The following is a 14,730-nucleotide window of genomic DNA, read 5'->3' on the forward strand; positions in this document are numbered from 1 at the left end:
TATATTTAAGTCTAACAAAAAAAATGGGTAAATGGTTCAAAAAGCATAAGAGTGGTTTCGGATTCATAAATTAACTTAGTCATCACCTTTTGACTCACATAGTTTTGAATCTAAATTTTTTTTTTCTTTTAAAGTTTTTTTTTTAAAGTCAGTATAGGAATCATATTAGCTCAGCTGATATAAAACAGGGCTAATTGAAATTACCTTACTGAAATTTTAAGATACTAATTATAATGTATGAGTTCTTCCCAATAAATAATTTTACTTTTATTTATGTGATAAGTCAGAATGTAAGCGTTTACAACAGTGTTTTAAAAGAAAACAAAGTTATAAAAACTACAATCCTGAGTTTCCATGAATTCAAAAAAAAAATCTTTCAAAAAAAACAAAATTACAGGTTTTATTAAACTTATAATCTCGTTTGATGTACTTTAAACGATTGAATGAAACATTGTTTTGTTAATAAAATTTAATTTTTTTGTTTTGATCATTCTTCTTAACATTAAGTCGAGAAATGTTATCGTGATTTATAAAGTAAAAAGTACACAATTTGATATAGTATTTAAAAACTAAAAAAAAAAATTTAAGATATTAAGCAAAATGCAATAGATTTAAATAAAAGTTATTTTTAAGTATCTATAAATACTATCTAACTCAAATTTATTAATTCTGTAACAAACATTTGAATATAAATTTACTGAATCTAAATTGTTTAAAATGTAAAAAAAAAAATTAAACAAATATAATTAAAAAAAATTGAACTCCAATTAGCAACTTTGGTTGAATTCTACTTAAAAAGTAATACCGGTTCAAAAATGTGAGCTAAATAATTACTACAAAGATTTTATTACCGACTCACAACTAATTTTGTGATAGCGAACATTTAAGAGACAATAAAATTGATATAACTTAAATTTTAAAACTTTTGTCTTAAAATATAACAACTAAAGGTTTTAACTTAATAATAAAAACTCAAAAAATTTAGAATTTTCTATTCAAAACAAAATTTCACTGAAAAATTTTTACTAAATTCATAACTTTAACTATAGTTAAAAGTATAAGTATGGTAAAACATAATATTAGACTGATTCTTTTCTATTTAGGTTTCTTAAATTATTGATTTCCTTTTTCTTTATATCTTAAATATAAAACACTTTTCCTTTCATTAAAATGCTTGTCAAATTTTTTGGAGACAACTTCTAAGTAACGATAGTTGTTGCGTTAACCAGCGACCAACTCGCTGTAGGGTAGAGAAAGTCTTTCAATGTAATAACTTCACAGTAACTTAAAAACAACTATTTTCGATTTTATATTCTTATTTTTTAACCAGATCCAAAAATCTATATATACATTATAACCAGTTAAATCTAATAAAACTATTTAATAACAAAAGTTTATAAAGCAAGTGACTATTTTTTAAACTATAAACATTAAACATAAAAAAAAAATACTATGAAATCTTTACTTTTTTAAATAAGCATATAAAACTATAAATTATGATACTTGTAAAATATGATTGCGAAAAACCCTTCGTGTTACGATGTTTTCTTAACTCTTTAATTTTTATTTAATAACGACAAAATAAGCACTCAATGTAATTGGTCCTAGGACCTGGTTTACTGTAAAAAATGCGGTTATCGAGTCGTACACCACTTAAATACAGTTTAACGCCTTTAAGCACTTGTTCAGGGGTACTTGACTATAAAACGATATAAACAACTTCGAGGCTGAAGACGTAAACTGTTTTACAATTTGAATTGTTAACGTGAGACTGCAAGGCCGCAGACGGGAACTATAGCACGATAGGAATCAATTTCGACAGAACTTATACGTTCAGAAAATTGTCTTTTCCATCTTTATGGATGTTGAAGATTGTATAAGATTAGTGTGTAGAAAACTCAAGCGTCGCGCATTATTTTGTACCTTTTGTTCGTGAAAGTAAAAAAATTACATAGTTTTTGTAGTTTATTTTATAACTAAATTAAGGTGCTATACCTATTTACAACCTTAAAGATAAAAATAAAATATTCTTTTTTTATTTACGAATTAATAAATACGGCTAGCAATAGGAGGGTTCCACTGATAGTAAATAAAAATTCTATTAAAAATTATTAATAAAAGAAAACAATGAGATTAAATTATAAATAAAAACTTTATTCTCAAAAAAAAAAGATGAAAAAAAATACTACCGAGGGTAAGGGTTAGTAGTAAGAGTGATAGTAAAATTAAGTTAAATGAAAAATTGAAACTCTTTTGATTAAAAACTAAAACTAAAATAAATTTAAGAAAAATTTTAAACCGAGCAAAAGTGACCCTTCGTGCATATTTAACACCTACTCCATAACAACATCGTTCAAAACCTCAAATGAAACAATTATTGTGAGCTAAAGTTTTAAAATCTGATCATAAAACGCTATTCTATTTTTTTTAATAATTATAAAAAGTATTAAGTCGTATTTTTTAAAATTAAAACAACCTTTAAATAAACTTAGCAGATATTTTTTAAAACATGAGTTTTATAAACATGAAAAATATCTATGATAAGGCAGTATTTTTTTAATTTGTATCTATGCTTTCTTGTAACCAAATGTACCACTCTGCTAAGTTTAGCGGTTGAGAGTCGCCGCCTTTTATTCTCTTCTCTCAGATTATTTCATTTATAAGCAGTTAATGCACTTGAATGAGGTTTTTTTTTTTAGTTTTTACTGTTTTGCAGTTAAATATAAGCTATTGCTTTTGTTGGCGGCTTTTTGGAGCATTTAGTTTGTGAATGGTTTTGATCTCGTATAAGCGAACGATTAGTTCGCTTTTATTTTGTTTCATGAGGTTAGTTTGATTACATGAAAATTCAAATTCGGACAACTCAAAAGACTAGAATACATGAATTAAAGAAGCTGAATACTAAGTGTTCGTTTAAGCTAACTGGGTGCACGATTAGTCAAATTCGGACAATTCAAATTTCGACAATTCAAATTCTTAAAAAAATGTTTAAAAGACTTTAGCCAAAAAAGTAATATAAATTTGAAAATGATGAAAATTGCAAAAGTAGACCTTATTAATATCTACAAGCCACTTTTTGATTTTTGCAAAATCTTAAATAACTTTTAAGATATTTTAAAATTACTAAAAATAACTATGTTTTTTACTTCATTTAACCCATATCTCAAAAAATATTAAATGTTTTGCAAAATGAAAAAATTGATTGTAGATATTTTTACATATATGTTTTCATATTTGACAAATATACATCACTTTTTTAGTTGTAGCCTTTTCAGTTTTTTTTCAAGAGATTGAGTTGTCCGAATTTGAATAATCATGCACCCGGTTAGTTTAAACGAACACTTAGTATTCAGCTTCTTTAATTCATGTATTTTAGTCTTTTAAAAGAGACGAAAATTTGATTAATTGGTGCTTTATGTTGTATAGTATTTTTTAATCTTTATTTTCTCAATTTTATTATAAATGCATTTGATCACCACAGACTCGAATTACGTTTAACAGTAGTATAAGCAACTTATGTATAAAACCTTTAGTAAATAGTAAGTAAGTCATATTAGATTACTTATCAAATATAATTTAAGCGTTAGATTGGGGACATCTCTTATATAAGTTAAAGCGCAGGTTGAGTTATAAATCAGGCCCTTAACATTATATAAGTAGAATACTCCTTGTTTGCGATATAATTAACATATTTACATCAACAATCAACCACACAAACTTATATTATTTAGACTTTTAGATAGTAAATATAATAGTATATTACAAGCTAGCATAATCATATACATAACTATACTGCTATTTTATAGATAACAGTAAACTTGGAATAATTTTACAACTACTTTTTTTTTGTAAAAGAGTCCTATACTATTTACAAACTACAAGTGGTTTACTTTCAAATATTATCATATTGTTTATTGTACATTTTTGAATTTAGGCATCAAAACCTAAGCCACTTTAACAGGACACACAAAAAGTAGAAATAAAATATATGAGTTTACATTCTACAATTTAAGAAAAATTAACATATTTGAAATAATTAACAATTTTAAGTGATTTTTTTATAACTATAAGGCAATAACTTAGTACATGCAAAAAAGAAAAAATTAAACATTTATAAAAACACAAAGTATAAATATTCATAAGTAAATGTTAAATTTTTAATTAAGTTGTGAAATAACAGTTTTAAAAACTTTAAAAAGTTTCTTTATAAAAATTTTAACATATTTTTTTTTTAAATATTTAATTTTTAATTAATAGCTAAATTTAAGAAATTATAAGAAATTAAAATGTTTTTTTATATAAGCTAGTTTTATCTTTGAAACGGTTAGAATTCGGCACGTCTTATGCAAACTTATAAAGTCTTAACGTTGGCTATTAAAATTTTATTAGAAGTTTAAATAACATCATATTATATTGTAAAAAAAATTTAGAGGTTGTGCTAAAGTGTATTTATAAAGCAATGGTAGTTTATAATGGTATCAAAACAAATAATTATAAATATTAAAAAAAAATGAGTGCGAAGCGAATCTTTCGTACTTTATTACCTTTAATTGATATTAATTTTTGTTTTTAATATCTAATCTAATCAAAACCGCTAAAAAATGTTTAAAAATGTATGTGTGAGACTAGATGACCGGAATCCACAACAATCCATTGACCTTAAATGTGACAATAGTAGTGACCTTTCTTTTTTTCTTCTTTATTAGTTTTTTTTAATGATTAAATTGAAAACTCTTTTTTTTTATTTGGCTTTTTCATACTAAGTTTTAAATTACTTTTTCCGAAATTAATTTACTTGAATAACCAAGGGAAAGAAAAGTATTTTGAAGTGTTTTCAGCTCCTTCAAGATAGCAAGGAGAACAAAGTCTGGTGAAAAACTTCATAACATCCGTTAAAACTCCTAACTTCTGCTTGACTAGACCAAAAATCCTTACAGAACATATAATGTCTCTAAATTCAACTTTCGATGGATTTTAGTTATATGTACCCCATCAACTGATCGTTTGACACAAAACATCTAAAAGCTTAATGAATTGTTGTGGACTTTTATTTTGCAAGCTCTAGGATTTTATTAAAGATAGTTTACTTATGTAATCCTGGACAAGACGTACAAAGAGGTGTGCGACCTGATAACCAAAAATTTCTTCGTGCACCAAGTCCCAGGACCAAATATTTTGAGCGTCTTTATTTGTCGTTTAATAAACCAATAACAATTTAGAAATATTTTAGTTTGTTGTTTGTATTCAACTATGACAAAACTGTTCTCTTTGATATCTTGAAGGCGAGTAAAAAACACTTAAAAATATTTTCCTTGCCCTTGGTTATCCAGGTAGTTTAGTTTAAAAAGTTATAACAAGAGCAAGAAGTTCAATAGCTTTTAAAATTACCGGCCTGCAGAAGTGTCCAGTGTACTAAGAACTTCCGTTAATTGGCAATACTTCTGAGAACTTAAAAAAATCTTTGAGGAAGTAAACCAGGTTTAACGGCTTTATTCGTTTAAGAACAATTTTGTATACAGATCGACCTCTAAGCGGAGTTTACAAAGATGTTTCCCCCACCCAAAAAAGTAACATAATCTATAAGTTTAGTTGTCACTGTGGTAGTGACTACGTGGGAAAAACATCTCGAAGGTTTTTCGTTAGAATCGATCAGCATGTTCCAAAAATATTGAAAAACTGGTATGATGGTCGTCTGGAAAAACCTGCGAAAAAATATTTCTCTGCGATTTGACAACATCAAGTGGACAATCATGAGTATGCGCGAAACATAAGAAAGAGAACTTTTTAGTTTTAAGGAGAGCAGAAGCTCATTTCAGATACATATTCTGAAAGACGAGCGTCATTATATTTACGGTATAACTTTTACGGTTTTTACTAAAGTTCTTGGTTATCCTTAATTTTATGTGCGTACGCTTTGGTTCAATATACAGGAATTTTTCAGCTTTATTTTCACTAGTTTTCAATTTTTCATATAAATTCGCCCTTATTATGTACTTATATTACTGAATGTTATTTTAGCTAGCAACTTATGTGTCTCTTCAGCTGTAAATAGTAGTGTTGTTGGACATCAACGTGAAGGTTTTAATTACTTTCACGTCGATTGTCTTAAAGTCGAACTCATTTTAAGGTTATTTAAAAAAACCTTTGTTTTTTTTGTTAGATCATAAAATTCATTCCTATAAATATCACTTTGATTGAGAATATTAAACAACTGCTAGTTGACGCATCGTGTTAAAAGCAATATAGAATCAACTACCGATCACGCCGGGTTTCATGCTTTAATCAGCATGTTACATCATGCAACCATGTCTTGACCAGGTTCAAGTTATGTAAGAAAGACGTATATAAACAGCCGAGCGACCGAGAAAGCAGAACATTTGGATTTCGACGTTAACAAGAAGCATCACTACGCCAGTTTCCAGTCCGAAGCTTAAGCCGCCATCTTGTAAAAGCTAGCTGACATCTGGGAAAATCTTCTCTTGGCGCTCTGAGTGTAAGTCGCAATCTTGGAAAAGCTAGATGATCTCCGGCAAAACACTCTTATTCAAGTATTTGTTTGTTTATCTGAAACATATACTTTGTACTTAACTTCATAACTTCGTAGTTTTTATATCTTGCTCTATATACATTTTGTATACCTACTATAGCAACGTCGACAGGGCGTACAACTCGATTTGAAATGTTAATGTGCCATACTCATCATAAGCCTACACATACTGTAGCAGAAAAGCAGCAACAACTTCCAGTTTGGATCAATTTGAACATTGAACTCGACGCATAAGCCCACGCATTCGGTGGCATAAACTTATTACTCTCATCTTTCATTTTCTTTATTTAGATATTGTATCTTTTTGTCTCGCGCGCTCTACATCCGGTGTCTATGAGGAAGTATAAGTCCCTACTTTCTGAACCAGTAAACTATACGAGCAACCATTTTTTACAGCCCAACTAGAATTGTGAAATACATAAAGCCTTCTCAAGTAATTACCTTTCTTTAAGTGTCTATGATTGTATTGTGTAATAAAGCTCATAGATACTTTCTAATCTATATTTGAACTTAAATTATAAGTAAAATGAATCGGGTACTAGCTCTTACACACTCTTGCACTCCGTCGCAACCTTAAACAGGTGTTAAAAATTTTTGAAGATAACATATCAAGAACTAATTTTTTATTATCCAACAGCTTCTTGACTATGTTTTTTACAAACTACATCTACTAATTAAAAATAAAGTTAGTTAGAAAAAAAGCTATAACTTTTTACTTTTTTATAAATTTCAAAATTAATGACTATAAGCAGTCCATGGCCCATGCTTCTAATTATGCCTTACACTCTAGTAAATACAGTTTAAAGAGACTTAGGAACTTCATATTTGTGTTTAATAATCTTATAAACTTAAAGTTATCACTTCAGTCTGAACAAATTAAGATAAAAAAAAAATGAATTTTAAAATATCTAGGTTTACTGAACTTTTGTTATTAGTCAAAAAAAAAAAAGAAGGTTTTTAGACGAACTAATGTTAATTCGGTAAGGCAATATAGTACTGCACTACCGAACACATTTACTGCACTAAATGGAGTATATTTTCCCAGAAATAAAAAATAAATTATGTTTCATTTTAGGTGGTTTTTGTTATAATTACCTTTAGTGCAAAGTAGGATAAATTTAAAAGGATAAATTCTATTACATATTTGGTTTTAAGAAAACAAATAGAGAGATCTCAACTACTTGAGAAGAAATAATGATTTTATTCTTTCAAGAATTAATTTTACAAACTAACTTTCGTTTCGGTCAAAGACTTTGTCAGTGCTTAAAAAAATCTTATTCTAATAGAATTATTCTATTTGAATAAGATTTATTTAAGCACTGACAAGGTCTTTGACCGAAACTTAGTTTGTAAAATAAATTCTTGAAAGGATAAATTCTATCAATTTGTAGTTTTAAATTTTTAGTGGGACCCCTTAAAAATTTAACCTAATTAATCAACTCATTTTTCTTAAATTAATTAAGAATAATGTGTTATGTTTATGAAAACTTGCTGCTTATTAAAGCAGGGGTTAGCAGAATTATAAAAAAGAATGTGTCAGAATTACATGAAACAGGTTCTGTGTGCTAAATTTAAAGAAAAAGGTACTTTGAAAGCCACAGTATTCTTAAAATAAAAAAATAAAGTCATAGAAATAAGTTTTAGTTATATCAAAGCAGTTAGTGTGCATTTTTAATGGTCCAATATAATTTTGACTAAAACTTTTGTGAAAGATTGCTTTAAAACTGTAGTAGAATATAATTAGTTGCTAAATAACTCTTTTGTTTTTTAAATTAATCATTCAAAAAAATGTACAACCCTTATAATCTCTGTTAATTAGAATATAATAATTTTCAAAAATTATTTTGTTTTGTTAATATTAAAAAAACTACAGGGTTGCCACTCGGTCAGGAAAAGTCAGGAAAAGTCAGGAAAAATTTTAAAAAATGACAAAAGTCTGGAAAAGTCAGGAAAAAATGGGGGGTTTTGAAAAAAAGTCAGGAAGAGTCAAAAAATTTTATAAAAATCAAAAAAAAAATCAGATTTTGTCAGTTTAAATTCCTTGTCTTCAAAGCCTTCAAATGATAAAAAGTCTTTTAAAGTCAGAAAAAAATTCCAAAATTTTCCTAGAATTTTACAAAAATATTTAATTTTATTTCTAATGCTTTCATCTGGTATAAGTTAGTAAAACATCATTTATAAAATTGCAAAACTTTTCTATTAACATTTTGAACAAGTACTCTATTTGAACAAGCAGATTTTGTAAGCTTTTTAGTATTGATGATCTGTAGCAAGGACATTTCCATAGTGAAACTGATATATACACGAAAAATTATCTAGAATAATTTTAGAATCAAAGTGTTTTTTGTTTAAGTAAATAATTGAGATCTTTATAACTAAGCAGTAAGTTTAGTATTTTTTGTAACTTTAGTTAATGTGTATACTTTACCTCTTTAAAATCTTTTCAAAGTTGTTTAAATTTATAAAATTAATTATAAGAGAGGTATATGCCAAGATTAAGTTTACTTATTATTTTAATTTTTTGTAGAGTAACTTAAGTTTTTAAAGTGAATAAGAGTACATTTATTTGTTACAAATTTTATACTAAATGATAAGAGTAAAAATTTTATACAACAGATATATAGTTTACTTTTTTATGTCTTTTTTTACAGTTACTTAAGTATATTCTTTTTAATTGTTTTAAATTTAAGGATTTTATATTAAATAGTTTGGGTAGTATTTTATTAATCTAAGTGAACAACATGTATAAGTAAAGCATGTTTTAAGTAAATACATAATGTCGTTTCGTTTATTTAGATACATTTATGCTAGGAAATTCTAAAAAATTGTGTTCTTTATTGTTTTATGGTTTCAACTGTAAAAACTTGTTATTGTTTCCAGATTTTAGTTGTGAAAGTTCGTTATTAATTCAAGGTTTTAATTGTAAAAGTTCCTTACATGTTGCTTGTTTATCTAAATACATTTATGCTAGGAAATGCTAAAAAATTGCGTCTGTTTTTAGACAAGCTGTTTTTATAAGGTAATAATACAAGTATTTTGCTGATAGAGCTGTTTATTACAAACATCAATCATACACAGATGGTTCAATAGATGTACTGGAAGTTTGATGATAGAATTTAGCAAAATCTACTGTTTTTAACCTGTATTAAAATTAGATTGAAAGCTTTATATAGTTTTAAGTGTTAGATTATGTATTTTAGAATAGGTTTAATTTAGGAGTTTGATTTAGAAAAGTCAGGAAAAGTTTGGTAAAAAGTCAGGAAAAAGTCAGGAAATTTTTCTCAGCTTGATCAGTGGCAACCATGAAACTAACTTGTGCAAAGTTTTAGCTGATTTTAAGGAACGTACACAATAGAGGTTTTTGATTTTTGTAATCAACCCCAATTTAAAATACAGGATTGCTATAAACCTGGAATCCTGGATAAACCTGGGATTTGAAAATTTATCCTGGTGAAAATCCTGGACAAGATGTTAAACTGTATCCAAGTGGTGTATGACTTGATTTTTTTTTGTATAATAAGTCCTTGGACCAAATTGCTTAAGGGCTTTTTTTGCCATTTAATATAATAAACTACTATCTTAAATTATCTTGTAAAAAAAAATTGGAAAATCTAAAATTTGACCTATTTTGAAAAAAACAATGACTTTTTAACAAAAATTACTAAAAAACCTCAAATCTAGATTTTTAAACAATTTTTACATGAAAAATTATGAAATTTTGATTAGCTTCAAGAGATCTGTCTCATACAATCATAATTTTTGGTTATTCTAGGTTTTAATAAGGGCATAGGGAAGCAGGGGTCCACTTTGATTTTTACCTGTCTATTTTGTAGAATTTAGTCTGAGCTATCAGAAGTTTTTAACCACATGACAAAATTTAAAGTTACTATTGAGATATAAGCAATCAAAGTTAGTGACTTTAATAGGTTCCTTATGGAAGGCACAAAAAAAAAACTTTTTTACTATAATTATATTTCCTTCTTTATTTATTAACTAATCTATTCAAGTTTGTGCAGGAAGTCCATTACTATTATGTTACTTAATATAATGTAAAAGTTGAATAATTTAGAAAAAAAAAACAAAAAAAACAACATGCTTTTTTTGTCTTTTTATCTAGTTTTTTTATTTCAAAATTAATTGAAAATGAAATTTTTCCTGAAAATTTGAGGTCTCTAGTTAAAAAATTGTAGGAAAAGATAGATTTTTAGCAAATTTTGATATTAATGAGAAAATTAATCCTAAAAAATGTGCGGTCCATTGGTTTGAAATGGAAACTTTTTACAAAAAGTCTATATCACCGAAACTAATTGAAATTTTTATATTCTATAAAAACTAGCTTAAAGTTTATATCAAAAGCTTGAAATAAGAGCAGATGTAAATTTTTGTGAAAAAAATTTCAGAACACTCTATGCCCTTGATGTTTCATTTATTATATAGAACCCATTCAAATTAGCATTGCATTATCTTTCAAATTTTCAATACAATTTAAGAGAGTTTTTAACTTAACTAAAATTTTACTAAAAAATTAGTAGTTCCAAAAACCTAGAAGAAATTAAGACCTTGTAAAATTTTCAATAAATCTTCAACCCTGAAAATTTATAAGACTCCAAAAATGTTACCTAAAATTTTTTAGCTGGAAATTGTTTTATAGGTGGCAATTATCACAAAAATAATGGATTTAAGATGGTTATAAAAAGTTTTAAGGAGGTATTTTTTGATTTTATGTGATCTTTTATCAATTTTTGTTAGTTTTCTTTAACTTATTATTATTTTTATTTATTTATTATTATCAAATCAAGAAAAGTCACTGTGAAACTTTGTTCAAGTTGTCTTCAATTTTGCAAACTGTTTTTTTTTGTGATAATTGCCACACGCAAAACACATTTCAACTTAAAACTCTAAAGTTGCATTTTTAGGTTCCATATGTTTTACATTAAGGTTGTTTTCAGAAAATTTCAAACCTCTGTTGTGAAAGTGTTTTAAAATAAGCTAAAATCTTGCACAAGCTGTTTTTATGATGTTTGCCAAAAAAAAATCAATCTAAATACTCAATGGTTACATTTTTGTAAGTGCACAATAAAAATATAATGAAAAAGTCTTTTGCACACTACTTTATTAAGTAAATGCATTAAAAGTATTTTTGATAATGCTAATTATTATAAGCTTAAATTTTTCATCTTCTTTATTTCTAAACTTTGATTTTACAAAAAATTTTTGACACAATAACCTACATGCCCTTATTGAATTATTAATTGAATTAAGAGTTAAAAAAAACAAGTTTAATACATCATGGTGTATACAAGTAAATTTATACAGATACAAAGTTTTAACTTAATTCTAGTGAACATTAGTTAAGTAAAAATGTGTATTTGATTCAAATAAATATGTTTAGTTAAAAATAGATTAAGACTGAATAGTCATTATTCATATAATTAAATACTTTTTTCACCTAAAGAATTTCTTTTGTGCAATACACTGAACTGCATAACCCAGTGTTTTAAAATGTTTGTGCCAAGTGCAAAAGCAATTTTATAATAAACCTAAGCTGACTGAGACTAGTTTATTGTCTCTCAGACTAGGTTTTTGCCTCATAAAGCTGCAACCCTGTTTAATTTAAAAGCATAAAATAGTTAGTCCTTTATAAGTAAATATTTGTTTAATTAAACAATAAACAAAAGTTTCTTACAAATGTTTCAAGTATGAGATACTTCTATCTTATATAGTTAACAGAAAAACTTAAGTTAGTTTGACATGTTTTACAAAGTTTTTGAATTTACAAATGTTATAAATATTGTGATGTAGTAATTATGTTGAATATTTTTATACAGTGAGTTTGAATATATGCTGCTTTTTGTTTTGTTATCAATTTAAGAACTTTAGAGTTTAAATTTTTTTTTAATAATTGCTATAAAAGGTTTTTAAATAGATGGAAGGGAAGATATTAGAAAAATGTTTTAAACTGTTTGTGTGCACGACTTAAATTTACTTTTAATTTTATTGGGTTTTTATTTTTTTAAAAGGAGTTTTGATAATGTATAAATATATTATTCCTCTTGCTTTTCTTGTTTAGTGATTTAGTCTTATCTGCTATTTATTTGGAGTTTTTCTAAGCTTCAAAGTTTTTCTAGGCTTCAAAGTCTGCAATCAAATTTAGTATTAAATTTTGAGTACAGTAACCTCTCGCATCTTTACGCACTTATGACAATACACACTCTTGTTTTGTTACGCATTTTAGATTTCTAAAAAATTCAAAAAGAACATTTTTTTTTTTAATATTGCACAAGTTAGGTTTATTGTATATTTTTAATTTAGAATATGTTTTTAAATGCTAACGCACCTCTCTACATCTTTTGACTTTGTAAACTTATGTTCCTTGACTAATTGATAAACATTTAGTTATACCTCATTCTATCAGAAATTTTGTTAACAATAAGAGATTAATTTTAAAATCTGAAAGAAATATGACTGTTGTAATAATAAAAGTATAATAAAAGTATAATGAAATAATAAGAGTTTAAAACACAAATAAATAATACAGCACTCTTGCCCTATATATGAATAGACATCTAATACCTAATGAAACTTCCTAGCAAAAAGTAGCAGTTATAGTTTATAAATATAGAGCTTACAATTAACACAAATCTCATTTGTTTTTTAAGTAAACATATCACTAAATTTCATTTGATGTTTTTTTTTAGTTTAAGTTCTTCTGTAACACTTGTTTTGCACAGCAAGCGTTGAAACTTTCCGCACATTGCATTTAATTAATTGTAATGCTCACCAGCACCAGTTACAGCTTTGGAAGAATACAACTGCACGTTAAAACTGATGGTCTTCATTAACATTGGTTTAAAACCTTCGAATTCAAATTATTTTTGCTCTGAAAAATATTCTTCTTCTAAAAGATGAAATCAATTACAGCACCAAATGCATATTTTTATAAAATGCTATAGAAACAAGTTTTAATATAGACACCACAAAAACGCTTAATTGTAAATTGAATTTGCTAAGTAGAATAGAATATAACCGATAAGTATCTTTTGTCTTCATATTTATAAATAAAGTAAATAAATTGTTATATTAGAAAGTCCCCAGTCTGATTTTAACTAGAAGCAATATCAAAAAACAGCCATTATAGTTAGTATATTTGGTACCTCTTGTATCTTTACAATCTCTTGTATCTATACGCCTTTTTTTTTCTGTGGACACAATGTGCGTCCATAAGCAATAAGCTACTGTTTGTCGTTTAGTATTTTCCATTTTATTTTTAAATCTGTATAATTGTCTTTTTAATTCCAAATATAGTTTGCCAGTTCTGTTGTATGTCTTTTGTTAAGGTTGTTGAATGAAGATTTATGATTCCTTGTTTAAAACTGTTTCCCGTAGATCCCACGTACTGTTTGGTTGCTTTATTGGATGTTACTGTTGCTCTATAGATTATTTAAGAAGTTAGGCATTGATTGTCTAAAGGGCAAGAGTAATATGTCACAAGACCCTTCTATCAAAAAGAGAAACAAAAAGATATATATCTTTTTTAGTTTTTTTAGTTTAACTGTAAGTTCTAAAAAGGTAAACAGTTGAAAAATTTCAGTAGTACATTCTTTTACAAAAACCACCTCTAAAAAAATTTTCATATGCAACGCAATTAAGATATCATGCAGTTGTACAAGTAATTTTAGAAACAAAATTTTAGAGGCACATAACAATAAAATTTTAAACAAAAAATAGAAACCATAAAAGTAACACAAAAGATAAATTTTGCAATTGCTATAAGCCCTTTAAACCACCAATGACTGATTTCTAATATATGTAAATATATATAAATGTATATAAAACCACAGTAACATTCAGTAAAGCAACCAAACAGTAAATATCTCCAATGTAAAAAAATTGTAAATATCTGTTTTTTATTTATTAATTAGTTATTTAGCTCCAGTTTTGTTTGTGGAGCACTATTGACCACAACTTTAAAATAAAACTATAACAATAGTTATATATATGTATAAGAACATTAAATTTAGTTTTGTTTAAACTTGTTTTAAATTGTTTTATGAAAGTTTGTAACAAATTAAACTAAAATATTAATAAATAGAATTTTAGTTTTAAGTTTGAGCTCAAACATTTTTATTGTAATTTATTGTAAAGATAATTAAAATTGGTTAAGGTAATATTTTATTGATAAG

Source organism: Thalia democratica, unplaced genomic scaffold (assembly GCF_965202585.1).
Source record: "Thalia democratica unplaced genomic scaffold, ktThaDemo2.hap1.1 HAP1_SCAFFOLD_64, whole genome shotgun sequence".
In the NCBI taxonomy this organism is placed as follows: domain Eukaryota; kingdom Metazoa; phylum Chordata; class Thaliacea; order Salpida; family Salpidae; genus Thalia; species Thalia democratica.